The sequence below is a fragment of the Notothenia rossii genome (assembly GCF_949606895.1).
Source record: "Notothenia rossii genome assembly, chromosome: 8".
In the NCBI taxonomy this organism is placed as follows: domain Eukaryota; kingdom Metazoa; phylum Chordata; class Actinopteri; order Perciformes; family Nototheniidae; genus Notothenia; species Notothenia rossii.
Genome location: NC_136906.1, coordinates 35,170,030 through 35,175,638, shown reverse-complemented (window position 1 = coordinate 35,175,638; position 5,609 = coordinate 35,170,030). Strand labels below are relative to the sequence as shown.

General features: G+C 40.8%; 1 long non-coding RNA gene across 1 annotated transcript; it reads left to right on the top strand.

Moving 5' to 3' along the window:
* The first annotated feature begins 1,687 nt into the window (after positions 1–1,687).
* LOC307014549 lies at positions 1,688–5,357 on the top strand. Its single transcript, XR_013801251.1, has 3 exons — positions 1,688–2,679; positions 3,119–4,003; positions 4,771–5,357. It is a non-coding gene; the product is annotated as an uncharacterized lncRNA (long non-coding RNA).
* The last annotated feature ends 252 nt before the right edge of the window (positions 5,358–5,609 follow it).

Sequence of the window (5,609 nt, the reverse complement as noted above, 5' to 3'; positions counted from 1 at the left end):
CCGCAGATTACTCCGGGTCCCAGACCCCCCCCATACCCCAAAAATATTTTTATTGCAGATCTACATGAAATGACATGAAATCCCTGACAAATATGAATATACTGTATTCAACTTCATTAAAACGTTATTAACGTGCCTAAACTCAGTAATTCACTAAAAATATTTATATTTTAATGGAGCCTCGTCGGCAGATCAGGATCCCAAAGCGTAGCGGAGGGATCTTGATCTTGAAAAATAGTCTGTTGTTATCGTTTTTTAAACAGTCTGAATGAAACGGCAGCTCTCAGCTGTGTATTTACACAGCTAATGGCCCATCAACCAGAGCTCTCTCCCCCCCTCCCCCCTGATCTTTCTTCTCCAGCAGCTAAATTAACTGTAGGTTACTCTGAGTGACAAGTTTACTATAGACACAACACTGTCATTGCAAGTGACCCTCAGTTAGTTGAGTTTTATGTTCAACTGCTAAATTCGTTACTGATAAAAAAAGGGCTTCTACTGTACCTAATTACCTTAACACTAGAACCGCCAGAGGTTTTTGTATAGGCCTACCTAAAACCGTCAAATCCCGCTATTAGAATGCAATTTTTAACAACATAGGGTGCTACATAACACACTTTCAGGAAAAGTCACGGACTTGGAGACTTTAATATTTTATTGAAAAAAAGTTACATTGCACACACACAACACACATCACACAAATTGACCCGATTGGTGGTTCTAGTGTTAAATAAACTCACTAATTAATGAAACTAGTTCAATACGCAATATATTTATTCTTATCATTCTTTATGAGCGCAGAAATAGTCTTAAAATCAGATCTGTTTTTTAAATGAAATCTGACGGCAGGCAGTTAGCTCTGATCACCTATGATAAATGCGCCACACCTAATCGCTGGCCATTCAGCCACAGAGCTCCCTCTATACAGATCAAACTGTAGACGGTGTGAAAGCACCTATTGTTTTAAATAATGGTCGGAATGTGACCTGTGAGCCTTCTGAATTACCGTCGGACAGCACATTCTAAACTAAAACGTTCAATCAATAAAGACATCTTATCTTATCTTAATAATATCTTCATATTAATAATAATAAATCATACGTTATGTGTCCGAAAGGGAGCAGGAGGAAGCAAACACAAAAATATACAACAAATATACTGCATATTAAAGCAAACGATTGTAAAGGTAAAAGTATGAGCATAACAAATAAAGAAGCGTAATGTAAACATTTACATTATTATTATGATTATTTAATATATAAAGACTATATATTATTGAATTACAAGATTAGATATACTTTAGTTGATCTAAAATATTGATGTGTTCAAATGCTCTTCAAAACACAACTGAAAGTCCATGAAACTTGTCTTTCTGTATTTGTGAATGAAGCGCCATCTCCTGGTTAAAACCTGAAATTGAAAATCTGGCAACGCCCTCTTGGAAAATAGTGGGAGGGCTTAACATTCCTCTATACTGGTCTTAGGCAGGTGGTAGGCAGGAAGCTGTAAACTGGAGTCTGAAATGAAGTGCTACATCTGTACCTTTCAGAAGGACATTCTGGGAACCAAAATAAAACGTCCCGCTGAAAACGTTTTAAGAACAGTAGGGCATAATGTTCGAACAATGTCATCAAAAACATCTTAAGAAAGTTATCAACAAACATTTTAAGAATGTTTTTAGAGAACGTTATCCCACCTTTCAGAAGGACGTTCTGGGAACCAAAAGAAAACTTCCCGCTGAAAACATTCTTAGAACAGGCTTTTATTTTCCAAGAAGGATCATTATTTATTTTATTTGTATTATCATTCCTTTTACCTCTTGTGTTCCTTAAGCTGTGAAACGTTACATTATGTTGCTATGCTGCATGTTTCCAAAAAGTCTTACCGTCTGATCTGAGGGGAATCTGTTCTCTGTTTTAATTTGATGTGTGCCATTTTGTTAAAGCACTATGAGCTGCACCTAGTGTATGAAAAGTGCTTTGTTACGACCGGCCCGTTGGCCGCAACAGGAAAGTACAAAAAGAGAAGCTCAAAGTTTCCAAAAATCACGGCACTTTATTTGCAACGCCAAAAACAGGAGAGGATGGACGATGGGAAAGGATCACGGAGGGAGTCCTTCTGCAGCCGCCTTGGAGAGAGTACTGCCGGCCATGTCACTCCGGGCAGCTGGGCTTAAATAGCACCTCGGCTCCGGCCAGGTGTCCCTGATCCCGCTGATTGGCCTCTTCAGCTCCACCCAGTGGTGTAGTCTACGTGATACGCTGGTATACGCCGTATACCCACTAGAAAATCCCAGTGATTTCCGTATGCCCTCTTAAAAATGAGCGATGATACGTAACAACATCATTTTGTGACTTCGCTTTCACGCTTTCGCCCCCTTCTGTGTTAATACTTTTGGACGTCTGGGGCTTCCGTCGCCTTTGGCCTGTTGCTAAGCAACAGCAACACACTTTGTTCGGCTCTGACAAACCCCACGTTTCTCTAATGTTATCAGAATTTGATCCTTCCATCATTCAAGTTCGCGGAGCGCTAAACAGGAAGCAAACATGAAACGAAAACAGACGAAAATATTTTTATGTTTTCCGAAGTTTTCCCCTATTACCACTACAGAAGAAGAGCCAGGTCAGGCGGCTGTCCTAAAGGTGACAGAGAACGAGCCCGGCGCTACCGCAAATTTACCCGGTAAGTGGAATTAGCATGGTTATCATTAACGTAACAGTAGCTGGAATGTAAGAACAGGCATCCTTGGTTAGAGTGGAGGGACAGAAAGTTAGGTAAATGTCAGCACACATGCAAAGGAAAGCTGATCTAAACAACAGAAATTCATAAAGTCAATGACTATGCAAATGAGAGTTAATTCATGGTCATGTTAAAAGTGCATTTAAAACATTTGCACCATTATATTACTATATGTTAGTTATCAGTAGTTGTCAAATAATTAGCTATTGAAAAAGTGGAACATTTTTCTCCTTTTATCTGCTTTTCATGCATTTGTTAGCCATGATGTAAATATTGTAAGCAGTTTATTAAATACTTTTGAGTAAATCTTGGCTCTTTTCTGCAGATATTATTGGTAAAAACTTGTATTATGCTAATTATTCATGGTTTTGTTTATTTCCAGGTTGTGCTCTTTGCAGCGCTACAAAATCAACAGGTGTCCTCACAGAACAACGAGTGTCTATGTCTGAGGAGTGGGTGCACTTTAAGATCCAGTCCTCAGATTCAAGCAGATCAACATCTCTGGCCTCTTTGAGAAACAAGATTAGATGACATGAGATGTCCAGAGCACACAAAATAGCCCAGGAGCTCACGGAGAAGGGTGGACAGGATTTAGTTGGAAATTTGGTGAGAGCTGTGTCAGAGACAGTGTTTGTAGTAGGCCATATTGAGATTTTGATAAAAATGTCGATTAATTGTTCAACCCTAGAAGATAAGTGGGCTTTTTCCATCATTGTTCATTCTTTTATTTTTTTATTGTTAATGTCTCTGGCAGTTAAAAGTCACATAAAAATGCTTATAATACATTGACATGTTGATAACACATAACCAGTCTCAAGACTAGTCTATGCATTAGTAAGTGTGATGGTGTTCATGAGGTGTTGCTTCGAGACAGGATGAATACAATTATTACAGTATACCCACTACAAAAAAGTAGACTACACCACTGGCTCCACCCCATCGCAGGACCTGCAACACGCTCAGGCCGTGTCTCAATTCAGGGGTTGCATCCTTCGAAGGGTGCATTCGTAGACCGCATACGTCACTTCCGCCGAAAGAAAGCTGTCCCAATTTAAAAAAAAGACGAGACTCCTCCGAATGCGGCCCACGAATGCAGCCTACTTTTCCCCAATTTGAAGGATACATCTGATGTACACTCCGCGGCCTACCATATCCCAGGGTGCAATGCGCGCAGGGAAGAGTGAGTTTTTTTCAAATGAAATGGCTTCCGGTCTCCCCAGCAGAGTGGATTTAAAAGCAACAGCAAGCGGAGGAATCACTAATAAATGTGAGTATTGGGTTTTAACTTACTTTAAATTAACTAAAGTCACACATGTCAAACCCAAGGGGCATTAAAACGTACATTTTCGTTAAATAATGCGGATAAATATGTGACGCTAACTAGCTAGCTGGACATACTGCATTGTTGTTTACACTTATTTTTAATTCAATTCGGAAGTTCACTAAAGTCATACAGAGATCTTGGCTCTGTTATAGATAAGTTATACTTTATATTACATACATAGACCAAAATGAAAACATTTAGACCGGTATAGCCTACAGTCCGGGGGGATTTATAAAATGCTACCCTGACGTGTAGCTGCTGTTAGCTTTATTTATTTTTCTGACATGTTCCAATTTTGTACTGTTTATTAAACTTTGGGACAACATCACAACCTTTTTATTCAGCTCATGCTGCTTTGAGGTAGGGCTAAAAGAAAAGCCTATTTAAAATATTTCCACCAGATTTGATCGTCTTTTATTTAGGTTAAAGTGTATTTAATTTATCCTAATCCCATAATAATAATAAGACAATCAAAAATAGACAGCAGTCTTTTGCTTGATATTAGTTTGTGCTTTCAAAGGGATGCAGGTGTGACTGTCATTTCACCTCTTTAGTTTTTTCAAACCAGAACAGTACATCATTTAAATTGATCCTTTAGGGATTGTTAGTCTGAAATACTTATTTACATTTTACAATAATACTTTTCCAACCCTTTGTTTAATATGATTAATTCACGTTTTTCTTTTTGTCTTGTTTTTCTCTGTAATTAGGATAATTCTGGAGAAATTGATCTGCTGGAGAAGGACCCCTAATCTGAAAAGTGCACATCGGATCATCAGGACAGAGCTGCCATCCACCTGGACCCCCCGAGGTGCTGGAGAAATGGATCTGCTGGAGAAGGACCCCTAACCCTAGCGGATCATCAGGACAGAGCTGCCATCCACCTGGACCCCCCCCCCCCCCCCCCCCCCCCGTGGTGCTGAAGAAAGCAAAACACCATCCTGAACATCCTCCACCCAGACCTCTGCTTACTGCCGTCCTACAGACTTGTGTCTTAGTTTCAGAATTTGATTTTGTATGTGTCCTTTCTTTTAATAGATATTTAACGATTATAGCTTGAGTCTGTCTGATTCCCCAAACAGCTGGTTCTATATACTTGCTGCACATATAATACAGCGGCCTCATTTCGTAGGCCGCTCGGTCCAGCCTACCCGGTCTACGTGGGCTGGGTCCTCCGTGGACCGCGTAGGCTGCGTACTCCGAAGGGTCCAGCCCCTGAATTGAGACACGGCCTCAGAGGGTCTGGGGCCGTCACAGCTGTATAAATCAAGCTTTATTATTATTATTATTATTATTATTATTAGCGAGGAGGTCAGGGGGGGGCAAGAGGAAAGCTGGAGGGAGAGGGAGAGGGAGAGGAGGAGGAGGAGGAGGAGGAGGAAGAGTAGGGGGTGGAGGAGGAGCAGCAGGAGGAGGAGAAGGAGGAGGAGGAGGAGGAGGGGGAGGAGGAGGAGGAGGGAGACTGCAGTGGTTTGGGCGACTGCAGTTCTCTGCACTGTACACACAGAGTGTGTGTGTGTGTGTGTGTGTGTGTGTGTGTGTGTGTGTG